Source organism: Aegilops tauschii, chromosome 4, assembly GCF_002575655.3.
Source record: "Aegilops tauschii subsp. strangulata cultivar AL8/78 chromosome 4, Aet v6.0, whole genome shotgun sequence".
In the NCBI taxonomy this organism is placed as follows: Eukaryota; Viridiplantae; Streptophyta; class Magnoliopsida; order Poales; family Poaceae; genus Aegilops; species Aegilops tauschii.
Genome location: NC_053038.3, coordinates 422,187,904 through 422,206,566, shown reverse-complemented (window position 1 = coordinate 422,206,566; position 18,663 = coordinate 422,187,904).

The window sequence follows — 18,663 nt, the reverse complement described above, 5'->3', positions numbered from 1 at the left end:
GCTGGGAACCGGGGGAGGCCCCTGTTGGCCGCCCGCAATCCACATCGTCAGCCCATGAATCAAGGTAGGCACAATGGCGGTGAGCGTCGTTCCCAGTTGTTGTTGCACTTGCTCTTGGACAATCTCCGGAATCCACGCCACTTGTGCCTTGAGTTCTTGAACCTCGCGCGACTGGCTTTCCGAGCTGGTCTTTTTCTCCTTTCGCCCACCAGCGGTATAGTATGACGACCATTTTGTGGACAAGCCTTTGCCGGCCACACGACCAGCTGACGACGGCTTACTGAGCTTATCCTTGTTTTTCATTACGTTCAACGCCCTATTTAAAGGGGTGTCAAAAGGGGAGCTCTGAGACGACCCCGCGCTACTGCTTTCAGCCTCCTGCGAAAGGAATGTGAAGCATTTAGAAATTTGGCTTCATTAATTAGAATGCAACCATATGGAGCTAATTACGCGGGGGTGTATTCCTTACCAGAACAAGCTCAAGCGCCCTGGTCTTCGGATCCGTGGTAAGCTCCTTTGTTACCGGGTCCTCCTTGTACTGGGCCCTGACAAAGTTCCTGGTCTGCTTGTCACGTAATTTCTCGAAGCTGGGCGGTAGGCCTTGCTCGGCACGCTCCGCGTGCTCCTTGTCCCATATAGGCTCCGCCACTCTGTAACCGCCGGGACCGAGTTGGTGGACCACTAAGTTCAACTCCCGCATTTCTTTCCCCCACTAACTTGATTCGGAGGTTGCGCTGCTCTCGCACTTGATCTTGAACTCCTTGTAGTCATCTTCGCTCATCAAAGGATATTTCACCTTGATCTTCTCATAACTATCACCTTTTGCAATCATTGCCTTCACCGTGCTTCTCCATGTAGACAGGGCCGTGCTCATCCTCATGAGGGCGGCACTGTTCACTTTATTCCCTAAGAGGCGTGTGTTTGCAAACTCAACGGGGAATTTGTATCGTTCGTGCAGCTTCGTGAAGAGGAGGCTGTGCAAATTCCCTCGGTCCTTATGCCTTAGGTTCTCGGTGTTGATCGAGATGGTACTCCGGAGAATGCACCCGAGCTGAACCGAGTACCCCTTGACTACATGTTTGGGCGCCGTTGGATGCCCGTCGGAGTTCACATCAGTAAATTCCTCCTTGACGGTGCCGAGCACGTTCGGGCGCCGGTTCTTCCGTTGCCTCTTCGGTTGGCTGCCATCTGTGTGTGCGCCGCCATCATCAGTGGTGGCATCCTCGGCGGCACCATCAGTGGTGTCATCCCCGACGCCAATAGGGGTTGTGTAGTCAGGATCGGTGTCTTCCGCGGCGGCGTCCTCATAGTGGGGAGGTTCTTCCTCCATCTCCTGGGACAGCTCCCAGAATTGCTTGCCGCCCGAACCGCCGGCCTCATCGTTGTGGGCCATGTTTCGCTCTAAATAGGAAAAAAGTTTGGTCAAAAAGTTGGTTATTGTCAAGGAACAAGATCATGGTCTCATCATTTAGGGTTTGTCGACACCGAGGCATCCTAAAAGCTAAGCTTTTATCATTTAGGGTTTGTCGACGCCGAGGCACCCTAAAAGCCTAAGCGTAAATCATTTAGGTTCTCATCGACACCGAGGCACCCTAAAAGCCAAGGTTTTATCATTTAGGGTTTTTCGACGCCGAGGCACCCTAAATACTAGGTTAAATTTTCATCATTTAGGGTTTATCGATGCCGAGGCACCCTAGGTTGACTGATGTATATGGGTATCTTCTAATAATATATCCTACTTAATTAAGGACAAACACCAAGAGATAGTAAACATATCACACTTCTATATGTATAACACAAGAGGCAGTTGATCCTACTTAATTAAGTACTAAGATACCCCGACCCATGCATTAGTCGCAAGTACCCCATATGTCCTATTTTTAACAAAGTCATGCTAAAATTCACGGAAAATTTCAGCATGACCTTTGCTGAAAATAGGACATATGGAGTACCCGAATTTGCCGGAACGGAAGTTAATCGACATGCCGGCAAACTCAAGGGCCTCTCGGGGTACCTGCAAAATCATTATCCCCGCGTAATGAAGTCGCCAATGGGTCATTTCAGAAGATCACAAGTAGCATCATCACAAGTACAACATCATCTATAGCTTTATATTAACAAAGCATCAGCACATATACAAAAGACCACTTATGCCAACAGTATGGTTTATATCAGATTCAGAGTTAGAAACAGGAAAAACTGGTGCTTCAAAGCCTATTGGACACAATTTACATCTATCAGTACAGGATGTCCTGACTAATTTCAAGTGTTCACAGGTGAACTTGTACCATGGATGATCCTAGTGCTTCATTAGTCACCCTGTGCATGAAATGTATCGTGTATCAAACCATCAATTAACAGCTGAAAAACATAAACCTTCAGGACAGAGTGAAAATAGTTACCGAACTCAATGACTAAAGATATGTAAAATGTATGACACAGAAAATAAAGAAATCATGTTGATGAATAGTATTGTGTCAAGTTCGGTTTGAAAATTCAGTTACTGCTTGAGTGATTTGACACCAAAAATTACTCCCAAAAATTACAATGACTGTATTGACTGCATATGCTTGTTTTGATTGTAACTTGGTGAAGTAGTCACTACCGTACTACTAGTGTGCAGCGATTGGGGAGAAGAGCTCATCGATTAGATTGTAACTTGGTGCACTTGCATTCAGTCACCACCACCAAATCCTAGTGCAGCTGTGGTTCTAAAATCCTAGTGCACTTGCACTTGGTGCACTTGGAGAACATGATTGGGCATTCTGAAACATAATTGCTCTAGTGCAGCTGTGGTTCCAATTGAGGTGTGCCCTATGGTCTTATACATAAGCCAAACAAACTAATTAGGGTTCAGCAGCAAGTAGCTGCACAACTGCATCACTCCCTGTCTCCCTCCCTTCAGATACAGCGGCTCAAAAGTCAAGTAAACTGAAGATTAATCTAACAAGCCTCACAGTAGCTAACTGTACCTAACTGATGCTAATTGTACCTAACTGAATTTTTTTACAGTAGCTAACTGTATTTAATAATTTTTCTGTAACAGTCTTGCCCCTATTTGAAGGACAAGCAAATAGATACCTAAAATCCACTAGTATTGCCTCTAAAAAAGCCTAACTGGATTTTTATGTAACTGTACCTAACTGAATTTTTCTGTACCTAACTGAACTGTAAGGAGTTAACTGAAATTCACTAGTATTGCCTCTAAAAAAGCCTAAAGTCCACTATTATCTACTTTAGGCACAATCATACACAATTCTGACTGTATTGTAACAATTGTACTCTATCGAAATGTTGAAATTTTGACATTCGAAGGGTCACCTGCGTGGTGGTCCCCTGCACAGCGGTCGTTGAGCTTGCGCGGTGTGGTGAGCTCGCCGGAGATGGACGGGCCCTGCACAGCGGTCGAGACTCAGAGCAGAGGTTGAGGGCAAGAGGAAGAAGAAGAAGAAGAAGAAGGAAGTGGAGGGGAGGGGCTCACCTGCAGTCGAGGGCGTACACGGCGCCGGCCGGCTCCAGTGGTGGGGGCGCGGGGGCGCGGGGGCGGCGGGGGTGGAGTCCGGCGTGGGAGAATCACGCCGGCGACGGGGTCGTTGCGGTCGCCACTCCTTGTCGCCACCGAGCTCACGCCGGGGGGTGAAGAAGAGGAAGATGGCGGCTGTCCTGCTGGGCAGGCCGCGCGGTGTTGGACGGCGAGCAAAAGGTTGACGCAGGTGGGGCCGCGGGGGGAGGGGGACGGCGAGGGCGCGGGCGCGGGCGGAGGGGGCGGTTGAGCGGGAGGACATCGAGGGCGCGGGCGCGGGCGGAGGGGGGACGGTGAGGGAGGGGGCGCTCGGCTCGGGGAGGGGGCGTTGGGGGCGGTGGTGGTCGGGTGCGGCGGGGGCAGCGAGCACGGCCGGGGACGGCGAGCACGGGGGCGGTGGTGGTCGATGGTGGTCGGGCGCGGGTGAGATGAGGCAGGGGAGGGATTAGAGCTAAATGTGAGAGATTGGGGATTTTAGTGTGGTTGGAAGCTTACTAATGGCGCACCACGAAGCGGTGCGCCATTAGAATGTTGTTTTTATATAGCACTGGCGCACCCACGATCGGTGCGCCATTAGTAAACTTTTTTTTATATAGCAATGGCGCACCAGCCAGAGGTGCGCCATTAGTAATATTTTTATTATTATTTTTTGTTGCATCTAATAATTTTTTAGAAAATGAATATGAATATGAAACAGTAATAATTTTTTATAAAAACAGTAATAATATTTATGAATATGAAAAAAATCATCAAATTTTTTATTTGAAAATATAATCAAATTTGTTTTTTTGCAATTTTAGTTGCATTCATTTGTGACAGTAGAGCGGGCCGTGGAGGGTGTGGGGGGTCGTCGGCAGCGGTGGAGCGGGGGAGGGTGCGGGGGGTCGGCGACGGCGGCCGGTGGAGCGGGGTAGAGGGTGCGGGGGGTGCTTGGCGGCGAGGGGGACCGGATCAGGCGAGGTGGGATAGCGATCGATATGGAGGGGGATCGAGATCGAGTGTCCATGAAATTTGAAAATATTCATGAGTTCAAAAAGTGCCCATGAAATACAATCGAGAAATGAAGGCTACAATTTAAATACAATCGATCTTAGCTAGCTATCTGTTCACAATCTTCTTGCCCTTATTTTTCGTAAATGGAGTTCTTCTCTTGAACGGACGTCCTTTAGGTAGGGTGGTCCTGCTTCTTCTTATGGTGTATGCTGATACTTCATCGTCGTCGTCATGTTCCATCTTCGGGTCGCCGTACTTGTCGAAGTCTTGCTCATTGGCAACTCTATCCATTCCGATGATCTTCCTTTTGCCTCTCCTCACGACAACACGACTGGGCTTTGACGGGTCGGTAATGAAGAAGCATTGGTCCACTTGGGAAGCCAGTACCCATGGCTCATTTTTCGCGGTGACGTTCGTGCCTGCGGTCTTGGATTTGGCTTCGGGTATAACCATGGTGGTGAAATATCGGTCTTCTTTTATGAGGCTCTTGGCCCAGCTAACACGGAACATCGGGACCTTCTCTCCAGCTTAGCTCAGCTCCCAGATCTCCTCGATCCTTCCGTAGTATCTGTCCTTATCGTTACCGGTGTAGGATTCCATCGTTACCCCAAAGTTCTGATAACCATCGCTCTTCATCTCCTTGTCCTCGGTGTAGAATGTGTAGCCGTTGATATCGTACGCCTCATACGTCATCAGGTTGTGCTCGGCGCCCTATGACAAGGCGAATATGAGTTGTTCTTCTGCGGAAGAATCCTCATGTAAAGGGTACGACAGAAGCTTCTGCTTGAACCAACGCGTGAAACATGAGTTGTGCTCTTTGATTATATCTCCGTCCGTCCTCTGTTGGCCTCGGTCATTGTACGTCTTCTCAATAAACGTTTTGTGCTCTACCACCCAAGGATCGATCACGTCTATGTGTTGTAGCGCGACTAGGTTTGCTCTTTCAAAGTCGGCGAGTCGACCATCGAAGTCGACATGCATTTCGCGGCGACCCTCACGGTGACCCCATCCGGCGAGCCTGCCAAGGTGCCTGTTGACGGGCAGACCAACGGGGTTCTCGATGCCTAGATAATTCGTGCAGTGGGAGATGCACTCTTCGGTCAGAAAGCCCCTAGCTATGCTTCCCTCTGGACGTGACATGTTGCGAACGTATCCGTTGATGACACCATTCATCCTTTTGAACGGCATCATGCTGTGCAGGAACGTCGGCCCGAGTTGGATGATATCCTCCACGATATGGACCAGCAGATGCACCATAACGTCGAAGAATGCGTGCGGGAAGTACATCTCAAGCTCGCATAGTATCACCACGATCTCTTCCTGTAGCCTTCTGAGTTGCCTCACGCCAACCGACTTCCGAGAGATGACGTCGAAAAAGTTGCATAGGCCAAATAGCGTTTCACGGACGTGCGGGTCCATGATCCCACGGATTGCAACTGGAAGTATCTGCGTCATCAGCACGTGACAGTCGTGAGACTTCATCCCGCTGAACTTCTGCTTCGCTGAGTCTAGGTATCTGCTTATCTTCCCCGCGTAACCGTAAGGAAGATTTACTCCTACGAGGCAGGTGAAAAACTGATCGATCTCCTCCTGATTTAGAGTGAAGCACGCGGGAGGGAAGTCATTTCCGGTCTTCTTGGCCTTTTTGCCTTTGCGACGACTTTCCGTGTCCTGCTTCGCCTCATCATCATCATCATCATTAGCGTGAAGCTCCTCCCTGATGCCCATTGATTTCAAGTCTGCCCTTGCTTTTGGCCCATCTTTGGTCCTCTCTGGCATGTTGAGCAGGGTACCAAGCAGACTCTCGCACACGTTCTTCGTGATATGCATGACATCAAGGCTGTGAGGCACACGGTGGATCTTCCAGTACGGCAAGTCCCAGAAAACAGACCTCGTTTTCCATACCTTCAGCAGTGGCTCTGGCGCCTTTTGCTTCTCTCCCGGCTCTGGCGCCTTCTGCTTCTTTCCCGGCAGTGGGCAATCTTTCCAATTTTTCAACAGATCGTCTATTTCCTCGCCGCTCCTCGTACGCGGGCGTCTTCGGGGTTCGGTTTCACGATCGAACAGATCCTTGCGTTTCCTCCACGGGTCATCGTCGCGAAGCCACCTTCAATGTCCCATGAACACGGTTTTCAAAGACTCGGGATCTCTATCTGGCTGGCGATACGTTGTGTCATCCATGCACCTGACGCAACCAGAAAATCCCTGGACTACCTGCCCCGCGAGATATCCGTAACCGAGATAGTCGTGCCCCGTCGTTAGCAGTGCAGCTCTCATAGGGAAATATTCTTTCTCTGCGGCGTCCCACGTATTGGCTGGCGTTTTCCACAGCGTGTCTAGCTCCTCTTTCAGCAGCCCCAGATACAGATTGATGTCGTTCCCTGGTTGTTTCAGCCCTTCAATTAGCATACTCATGTGAATGTACTTCCTCTTCATGCACAACCAGGGGGAAGGTTGTACATCCACACAAACATAGGCCAGGTGCTATGTGTGCTTCTCTGGATGCCAAACGGATTGACTCCATCGGTGCTCGCGCCCAGCACGATGTTCCTTGGATAGTTCCCAAATTCTGGGTGTTCGAAGTTCAACGCTTGTCACTAGCTCCCATCCTTAGGGTGACTCAGCATCTTGTCTTTTTTATTTATCTCCGGATCATTTGCGTCATCTTCTTGCTTCTTCTCCTCCCTATCCGCGTGCCAACGCAGGAGCTTTGCTACCTTAGGGTCCGCGAAATACCGCTGTAGACGAGGAGTCATCGGAAAGTACCACACCACTTTTCGAGGAGCTTTCTTCCTCTTCTTGTATCGAGTGACGCCGCACACCGGACATATGGTAGACTCCGCGTGCTCGTCCCGATAAATGATGCAATTGTTCATGCACACATGGTATTTCACGTGCGGTAAATCCAGAGGACACACGATTTTCTTCGCCTCCTCGAAACTGGTCGGGCACTTGTTCCCCTTGGGAAGACGTTCGTGCCAGAATGACATGTTCTCGTCAAAGCATGCGTCGGTCATTTTGTGTTTTACCTTCATCTCCAGAGCCATGAGTGTTACTTTCAGGCGGGTATCCTCGGGCCTGCATCCTTCATACAATGGAGTAAGCGCGTCTATCTCCAGTTGATCCAGCTTGGCATTCTCTCGGGCGGCGGCTCTTGCGTTATCCGTCTACTTGAGAAGCAGCTCTTGAATATGAGGGTCCTGCACCCAGCCCATCGATGGTCCATCGTCGTCTGCTCCGCCGGCATCTTCATCTTCATGATCATGCCCTTCGTCTGCTCCCGCATCTTCCTCATCATCATGTCCGGCATCTTCTACATGATGACTGTGTACAGCATCACCGTCGTGATCATGTCCTGGAGATTCTTCATCTTCTCGCCCGCCCGAGCCGCAGTGGTTGTCTTGCTGCCCATCCTCATTTCTTGCCTGACTCCCATGGACGACTTCATAGTCATCTTCATCACCTTGCCACCGATAGCCATCCATGAAACCACGCAAGAGCAGGTGGTCCCGCACCTGCCCGGAATCCGGGTCCGCAATAAGGCTCTTCAGCTTGCATCTTCGACACAGACATCTTATCTCCGTCTCGTTCTATGCAAGCATGTCGGCCTTCGCGGAGCTCAAAAACCTATTCACGATGCCTTCGGTCATCGTGCGGACCATGGTCGCCTGCGGGGTAGAGCAAAACGATATTTTAGAACCAAGAAAAAACTTGGCATGACTTTCCCTAAAAATATGACCAAAAAGAATGCATAGTGCCAAAATTGTCGCCGAAACGGAAATGAATCAACATTCCGGCAAAATATTGGCAACTATCGCATTTCAAATACCGGTTCCTGCAAACACAAACATATATGCAACACCGCAAACATATGCAACACCACTAACATACATAGATCTAGCTAGGCCATAAAAAGTGCATGTGCACGTTGTTCGAGAGGGAGAACAACATCAAGATAGCTTCCCCCTTACTTACCTATCAAAAAAGGTAATTTAACCACTTAATTTGGATGAATTTATGGTGCAAATGAGGTGAGGAGGAGGAGGCAGCCGAGACAAGCTTGGAGGAGGAGGTGGAGAGAATGAAGTGGGGAAAGTGAGTGGGTAGGTGTGGCTGTCCAAAATATCTAGCTCGTCCCAGGTTACTAATGGCGCACCACCACCTAATGCGCCATTAGTAACCCTGGTTACTAATGGCGCACCTGCTAGTGGTGCGCCATTAGTAGTTTTGCAAAAAAAAGACACTAATGGCGCACCAGGGAATAGTGCGCCATTACTAGTTTAAACTAGTAATGGCGCACTGTTCTCTGGTGCGCCATTAGTAGTTTTGCAAAAAAATAAAAAATAAAAATATATAGTAGTGGCGCACTATGTGGCTGGTGCGCCATTACTAGTTAGAACTAGTAATGGCGCACTGTGCCCTGGTGCGCCATTAGTATGTTTGGAAAAAAAAATTGTTACTAATGGCGCACCGTGTGTCTGGTGCGCCATTAGTGTCTTTCACACTAATGGCACACCAGCACATGGTGCACCACTGCTATATAGCAATGGCGCACCACATGTCTGGTGCGCCATTAGTGGCCATTCCATCTATAGCCCTTTTCCTAGTAGTCTTGGGTTGTAACCCTCATTGCACAGGTATGATAAACCGGCAGTATAAGCAAAGATCACAGGTATGATACTTTCTTATATAAGGTTATGATTAAGCCAGCCCTGGTTATGGACAGATTTGGTCACCAGTGGTCTTTATATAGGGTATTATGACCTGCCCTAGGGTAAACCGCCAGGGCACTTGTGATCTGTTTGTGTTCAGGGAAAATAGTAAAATCTCATCTGCATACTTGATGATATCATTAGCATAAGTGGCAGATCTTCAATGGACGGATCAGCAGTGTTATGCAAACAAAATGTGCATGATGGCACAGCTGATCAAAGTTTAACTAGCCTATTACAAGGCATACGATGGCCCACAGAGGATAAATGTTTTTGCGACGCAAATTTCAAAGTATTATGATTTAAAAGATGGTTCATGATTCATGGCGGGTTGAAGTCTCCGGGTTATCCTGCGCTTCTTCTTCTTCTTCTTCTTCTTCAGCTCCTTCATTATCACTGGTGTGCGTCAGTCCTAAACAAACGGTTTTTAACCCCTTTCCGCGATGGCATTTGGAACCGTCGCCAAGTGAGTGTGGGCGGTAGGGGGGTCCTTCCCACACGAACCAGAAACCGTCGGGGATAGGGAGCCTTGATACATACAGTTGTCCCTATATAACCGTTTTCGATATCTCGAATATCCCAAACGCTTCATCCTTGCTACTCGTTTGTGTTCGCATTGCCATCGCAGCCAGAGTTTTGTGGTTCAGCTAAAACCAGGCAGATTCCTGGCACGGGAGATTTCCAGGCAGATTCTAGGCACGGGAGTTTTACGATGCCTGGCACATCATAAACAGTTCATGATTATAAACCGTGTACGACGGGTAGACAATCACACACATTTAGTTTTCCCGCACCGTATGTGATAGTGTCTGACATCACAGACGCTTTGCAAACGGCAAGTGTGTGCATGCTTGCACACGTTTCCTCTCTGTGAACCACCTCGGATTATGATGTATATCGCAAACGTTTGTGTTTTACCAACCGTGTGTGCCGTAATGACCTGCACAACGTAATTTCACCCTAATTTAATTGTTGTTATTTAAAATTGTACCTAATTTAAACTTGAAAGTAGGCTATAGCTTTATTCATATCCATCGGGTTCAAACAACCAATGCATTATTCGATTCACAGGTACATATGTTTAAGAATTACATAAGCACCAAATAAAGAATGATGTACCAGGGTTCTATACTTGTACTATTACAGATGGTAAAGAAAGAGGCGACAGACATTCCAGTTACTGAACAAGCTGAAGCGGAATGGCCCTATTGTGCACTCCTGGATGCAGAAGGCATGAAGGAATCTAGTCCAACCCCTTGTGATGATCGGCCGCCAATCATGTAGTTTGAGAGGTAATCTTGAGTAAACTGCTTCAGGATCCACTTCAAAAGAAAAAAGATTCAGATATTGTCATCTAGCACAACTCATTACGGGCAGTAAAAAGAAGGCTACATGGTTCTTACTTACCATCCTACAGTTCACTGTTGTCTTGCATAAAGTGTAAACAAATAGTTCGATTGACTTCTTTTGACCCATTTTAATAACAATCTTTATCAGTTTCCTCACTTGATGCTGGTTCATGAATATCTCATTGCCCCATATGCAGAAAGGGTCGAAGTGTGGATCTTTGGCAATGATATATGTACCTAAAAGCACCTAGTTAATATTATAAGCTAAATAACAATTGAAAAATGATGTAGTACAACACTCCATCCATCCCATTATATAAGATTTTATTACATGTATATCTACACATCATCCGAACATTAAGGTAACACTCTTCCTTGTTGCTATGTAGCCTGGGATTGCATATTTAGTCATTCAGTACAATGCATGTTGCTAAACAACAATTGAAAAACGAAAAGGCGTGTTAACTACAATATCCTTCATAGCAACCAAATATCGTAATTCGTAGTGGTATTGTTGAAACTGTTATTGATGAAATTGAACTGCACGGCAAATAGTTGCACATATAGAGCATCACATTCTGAAGAACTGAAATAAACAAGCCATAAGGACATCTCTAGGCGATCCTTAAAAAGTTAAAGGACTAAAACCCTTAGTGGATATATATATATACTCAATCTATTTTTGGCCTTTTCTAGTCGATCCCCTAAACTTAAGGTTGTAAACTTCAATTTGATCAAGTTCACAGCAGGTTCAACCGAAAGTAGCATGCATTCAAACATAAACATAGTTAGTTTTGCATAACCGAACATAAAACATAAATTTAAACTAAGTTAAACTACTTTCGGTGGGAGTAGAGGTCGAGCCAATCCTTCCTCGTCATGTACAGTGTGCCGCGAGCCGGGTCCGGGCCAGTACCGTCGTCGGGGTCATTGGGCAAGGCACTCCTCCACTCGTCGACGTCGATCTCCTTGTCCTCGGGGCCCACCTCGACGCCCTCCACGCTGCCGTCGCCGCCGCCTTCGACCTCGTCATCAGAGGAGAGCGTGATAACCTCGCCACCCTCCGCACCACCATCCTCGCTGCCTTAAACCTCGTCATCGAAGGAGAGCGCGATAACCTCGCCGCCCTCCGTGCCGGCAAAGATCGCCCGCTCCGACTCCACGAGCTCTGGGTGCTGCCGGTGGAGCTCTTGCATGTAGGCCTCGTCGATGGCCTCGGCCTCGAGGCGCTCCCACGCCTCGCGGTCCTCCCGCGCCATGGCCGAGCTCACCACCCCTGGCTCCGGCGGAACGAGGTTGACCGGATGTGTGCCGAAGGGGAAATTGAACCTAGTCGCCGCGCCGTGGTAGCGGACCTGCCAGCGGTCGTACTCCATGGCCGCGAGCTCGTCCATGTGGAAGCTACCGAGCCACCGACGGGTGTGGGTCTCTCGATCTGTAATCTCGGCGACCCACGTCCCCCACCGCCGCTGCCGGTCCCTGAGGTAGGACTTCGTCGGCTGCCAGGTTCGAGGGAGGACGGGCAAGTCCTCGAACCGGTGTAGGGGCGCGGCGGCGGGCTGATCGGGGGAACGGCAGCGGCGGACTAGGCCCGCGGAGGACGACGGGGACACCTCGATGGCCACCTCACCGGCGTCGGGTGAAACGGCCGCGATAAACCTCTTTTTGGCCATTGGCTCCTCGAGCTCCCCGGCATACGGGCAGAGGTTGAGGATGGAGGCGCCGGCAATGGCGGCGACCTACCAATGGTTTCGAGGGTTGTGTGTGTCTGTGTGAGCGGAGGTTTTGGGTGTGTGTGGAGGGGGGCAAGGTTGTGTTTGAGGAAATACTGCGGCAACTGAAAATTTTACTAGGTGGGAGTAACAAGGCGGGGCTACTGAGAATTTGGATCAAGGGCGAGCAGATATTTTTGACATTGCCAGGGATGTAGAGGCGGGAGTAAAATGCCGGGTCTACTCAAAATTTGAATCAAGGGACTGACGCAGAGCGAGTGTAACAGACATCGCACACGGTCCGCACATACTAATCGTGTGCTATCAGACATTAAAACCTTCCATGCGGTAGATATTTTCGAGATTGCGAGGGATGAAGAGGCGGGACTTTTTGGGGAGTGAGCTAGTGTGCTTGACACGCCGGCTGTGGACTGTAGCAGACTAACCTTCTCGCGTAAGCCATAGGCGTACTATACACCGACGGTGCTCCAAGATATTTTGTACTACACTTCACACGGTTGGTGATAATAAACTGCGTGGGATCTACTTGATTTGAATTACCAAATGGGGTCACAACGGCAATGGACGCTGTTTGAATTGCTAGAACTTTTATCTGCAGTGAACATGCAACTATATGTGTGTCGTAAAAGAACTGGGATTATTCAGGGTTTGTTTGGACATTTTATACAATAAACTAGTTTTCTAGCCATTTCAGGTGAACAATTCAAAATTAAACTACATGCACATGCTCCGGTGCATGCAAATTGGTTGAAAAATCAAATCGGTGTCCTTCAGTGCATGCTTAGGTCCCATGCAAGAAATGGGAATGAATTTTTCAGGGTTAATTTGACCTTTTTATACATTAACTAGGTTTTCTAGCCATTTTATGTGCATAATTCAAATTTGAACTACAAGCACATGCTCCAATGCACCAAAGTTGGTTGAAAAATCACATGTGTGTCCTTGGGTGAATTTCTAGGTCCCATGCAAGAGATGGGAATGAATTTCAAACACCAGGGCACTGTTGACTGCCGGCAAAACGTTGAGATACCTGGTTTTTAAATTCTAGTAAATCCAAAATTCGTCTGAAATTCATGAAACTTGGCATGCTATCATGGAGCGGCATCACCATGCCGTGGTGAAAATTTTGTCCCATTTGGGGCAGGTTTGGGTATAAGCTTCTCACAAACCAGAGCCTCTCACAACAAGCACGATGGTTTGATAGGGAACGTACCAGCTTTGGGGACGGGACAATATCCGTTGCCTCTTATTGCATTCAAAAAATTTCTAGTGTCAACATAGAACAACAGGAGTGTTGTGTTTAATCTTGGAATTTTTCGGGGTTCATTTGGCCTTTTTTATACATTAACTGGGTTTTGTAGGCATTTTATGTGCATAATTCAAATTTGAACTACAAACACATGCTCCAATGCACCAAAGTTGGTTGAAAAATCACATGTGTGTCGTAGGGTGAATTTCTAGGTCCCATGCAAGAGATTGGAATGAAATTCAAACACTAGGGCACTTTGATTGCCGGGAAAACGTTGAGATGCCTGGTTTTTAAATTCTAGTAAATCCAAAACTCATCTAAAATTCATGAAACTTGGGATCCTATAATGAAGCGGCATCAACATGCCGTGCTAAAATTTTTGTCCCATTTGGGGCAGGTTTGGGAATAAGCTTCTGATAAACCAGAGCTTCTCACAACAAGCATGATGGTTTCGATAGGGAACGTCCCACCTTTGGGGATGAAACGATATCCATTGCCTCTTATTGCTTTCAAAAAATTTCTAGTGTCAACATAGAACAACAGGATTGTTGTGTCAATTTTTGTTATTTTTCGGGGTTCGTTTGGACATTTATATGCATTAACTCGATTTTCTAGGATTTTATGTGCACAATTCAAATTTGAACTACAAGCACATGCTCCAATGCACTAAAGTTGGTTGAAAAATCAAATCTGTGTCCTTGGGTGAATTTCTAGGTCCCATGCAAGAGATGAGAACGAAATTCAAACAACAGGGCACCGTTGATTGCCGGCAAAATGTTGAGATGCCTGGTTTTTAAATTCTAGTAAATCCAAAACTCATCTGAAATTCATGAAACTTGGCATGCTATCATGGAGTGGCATCAATATGTCGTGGTAAAAAAATTGTCCCATTCGGGGCAGTGTAACATCCTAAAATTCTAAGTTTTGGAATGTTATATTAATTAAATAGTTTTGATTGAGTGTTTGGTTGTGGTATGGTTGCTTGTGTGAAATTGAGTGAAATTTGAAACTTCTTGAAAGTTAAATGAGAGGTAATAAAAGGACTTTCCCGAACTTTCACCTTGCATTTATAATCTCCATGAATTCAAATTCATTTCATGACAAAACCCTAGAGTGAAGATGATATGACTTCTTCCATTAAAATAAATGAAAAGGGTTTTGAAAATATTTGAATTTCATTTGGAAATATTTCAAATTCAGAAACTTTATGCAACTCAATGAGTATCATGAGAGAAGATAAAATTACTTCTTCAAATGCTAAGAAAGAGAGTTGGAAGTTTCAAAGAATCAAATTTAAAGTCCCTTTGAGGGTATTTTGAAAAATCATTTTCTATTTGGAGCTATTTGCTTTTTTTCAAATTATTTTTCTCCAAAAATAAAATATATGAAAATAGGGTAAAATGATTCCCTATAGTAGAAAATTGGAGAAAAACGAGTTTGAAATCATTTTGGTATTTTAAAATATTTTTGTTTGGTTTTTATTTGAACTAGTAGCACTGTTTGCTTTATTTAAAATTTTGTGGAATTTATTTGACGCTATTTTTTTCATGTTGTAGAAAATCTTTTTCTGAAAATTTTGGTATATAATATGCCTATTTAAAATCTTATTTTTAATTTTCGTTATTCAGTTTTTCCTTTTCTGTTTCTATTTATAAAAAAAATTGCGCGTGCGCCTGGTACTAAGTGTCGCCCACATGCGCAGCATACTTGCAGCGGGTGCCTCATCTTTTTTTCTCCTATATGGGCCAGGCCCAACCGGCCATATTCTTTCCCCAGATTTTTTCCACAATTGTTTTTTTATTCCAGCTGACCAAAAAAACTGTAGCCGCAGTGTACGCGCAGCCGGCCGAACCGCCTTTAGGCCCATGAGAGGCGCCTCTTTTCTCCTCTGTTTCCTTAAACCTCTTTTCCACCTATAAATATAGACCCATAGACCCTCCAAAAATCATCTGTTTCGGGTTAAATCAATATTTTGGTTTGACTAGATTAACTAAAGAAAAGTGTGTTTCTTTTCTCCGGCGGGATTTCTGGAAGTTGTCTCCTCTCTCCGAAGTCGTCTTTTCTCTATCTTATAATGGTATTTTTCTTCATATTTTTTATATATACTGTCGTAGCTTATTATTTCTAGACTAGTACGATTGGCGTAGCAATCGTTTAGCAATAACTCTTTTGTTCCGTAAAGCAGCTTGACCCTGATTTTTTAAATAGCCATAACTTTTTACTCGTTCGTCCAAATTAGACAACCAGCGCCAATATTTTCGTCTTGATTCCACCTATCTAGTGAATCTATCAAATATACTTTTTGCAACTTTCAAACTTCGAAATTTGTTCAGATTCATATTCAAACTTCTTTTGATCATATCTTTTTATCCGTAGCTCTGTTTCCAATGAACCCAACCGCATCGGATTCGTGTTGAAGTAATCTTTCCGTTGGCACAATTAGTGTCATCTTTCCAACATATAACTTGATCCTAGCCAGTTACTCTACTAGTCCACCAAACAGTTGTTACACAACATTCTAAGCAGATTGAATGCTATGTTGAATTACTTGATCCGTTATTTTCAATCTAGTAATTTTTTCCTACATATTCATATTGACTTCCTACATCCAGTAGCATCATTAGTTGCAGGTTTTGAACCATTAAAACTATTCGAACTTTCATTTGATCCTAACTTGTAAACTGTAGCGCATTTTCAATTGATTCCTTTTGCAATTGAATCCCTAGATGTAATCTATCATCTTGAGCCAACACCACACTTTATCAAAAAAATTAGGATATGATCTTGCAAAATACTTTGATTTGGTTCTTTTGAATTTTTTTGCAATCTTTCTTTGCCTTTTCTTTCGGATCTTTGAGTGATTTCTTATGTATGTAAATAATTGCTTGCTTACGATAGATTGATCGGAGTGTGACGAGTAGAACTATCAGGAATTATGAGTGTGAAGGGTCTTCATCAACAGTATAAGGCAAGTTCACACTTTGATCATATCCCTTTATTACACAGTTTTTATGCATTAGGTTCAACCCTCAAACATTGCATGAGTAGGATTTTGGTAACATGTGGGTGTGGGGAGTAGTTGTTGAGGTAGGAACCTATTGTATTTTATCAACCGTGGGAACATACGTTATGCTCATACTGCGTTCTTATGCTCGTAGACGTGGATTGGTATGTGAGATTCATGAAAGTTGCGAGAGTAATATTATCTAAAGCAAACTTAAGGTGGCTACTTTAATACACATCTGGGTGGATTGGTTGGGGCACCTGGAGAACCCAGTTCTTGCCCAAGGGGATCCCGGAGTACGCATGTGATCATCCTATGGAATGCCACCCAGGCTCAAAGGGATGATAAGATTATTCATGCTAGAAACTTCCGTGTGCAGGCACAAGCCATTTTGGGCTCTGGCATAGTTGAGTATGTTCTGTGACCTCTTTCAGTGGTAGACTAGCAGATGTACGGGATGTAGGTGGTACCGTCTACCGATCGTAAAGAGTTAATGCTTCTGAAAGACTGTGTCTCGGTCATCCGTTTCTCAAACATCATGTAGTGCGAGAAATTCAACGGAGGAGATCGAGTCTTGTGGGGAAAAGTGCGCAAACCTCTATAGAGTGTATAAACTAATCATGATTAGCCGTGCCCCTGTTATGGACATCTTGAGTATCTGGTACTTGAATTATTGATTTGATCTCATCACTTTGCTTAATTAATTTTGTTGGGTCATAATTATTATTTAAGGATTGAGTTGGGGTTACCTTCTCAATAATGTCTTAAAACTTCGTAGTTAAATAAAATATATTCCTTTATTGTAGGGAAAATTAGCTTTATGCAAATGTTAAACTTAAAGCCTCTACCAGCCGAATATGCATGTAGTAGCCATTATTCAGCATTGCTCTACAATGTGAATTTGCCAGTACATTCAATGTACTAACCTACATGGCTGTAACGTCTCATTTTTCAGGAATCTTACGACGAGTAGGTGATACGTTAGGGTTACGATATCTACACTCAACTTTGCCGTTGGCGTTGTTGGGAACTCCACAACTTTGTTGTTACTTCCGCTATGGATTGAGGTAATAGTATTTACGTTACTTTATACATGTGATTTACCTCTGTTATAAATCCTCGAGTACTGTGCATGTCAGCATACCGATCAAGGGATGACACTTAAGCACAGAGAATTGACCGTCTGAGGTCGGGTCGCTACAAGATGTTATCAGAGCACATGTTGACTGTAGGACGTGACCCCTAGAAACTGGCAAGCCCATAGGAAAGATTTTCTCTAAAACTTTATTTTCAAAAAATATTTTTACTTCTCTTCTTTCCTGAGCTTTATCAAATATTCCCTTTTAGTTAGACTATACCCCTTTCCCCTTTTTGACCACACGAAGATTGGACTGATGAGACCACTCCAAGAAGTACAAGATATCGGACAACTAAGACAACTTCGGAATGAAGAGGATTTTACCGTGCCTTATAACAATGGAAACTACAGCAGTTGAAGACTCCGAAGACAAGGAGAATTTGAAGGTTCCATAGAATTTCGAGATTGGTATGACCTAGGAAGGCTACCCTTAAGGAACTTGTCAGACTATTGAAGCTGTCAATACCCAGATCAACGTGTGTCGGAGAAAGACCGGAACATGGAGCGTTAAAACTCAAATCTTTGTCAAGAAATCCCCAAGGCAGGAGATATCAACTATGGAATGATAGCTCATGGCAATGGCATGGGCATAAACATGGCTGTCCATGATGTTATCGCCCGCTGATGCTATTGTCACCGTGCTGAGTTGAGCCTGCATTTCTTCGGAAGGATTGGATGACAAAAGGGCTTATGGAGCACCTATCAGCAAAAGATGAAGTTTTAACCTTAGCTGGTGTATCAACAGGATCTGGAGTATTACATCAAGAATTTTAAGATGGACCTTCAGGAAGCCGTATTTGACAAGGAAGCATTTCGTGAAGAACTCAGGACCCAGAAGCTGAAAGTAGCCAAGCTGGAGGAGCAAAACCTCGAGACATCGAAGATTCATCAGGAACTGAAGGACAATAGGACCATGGTTCATGCCAAGGATGTTGAAACCCAGAAGTTTGGAACGCAACTCC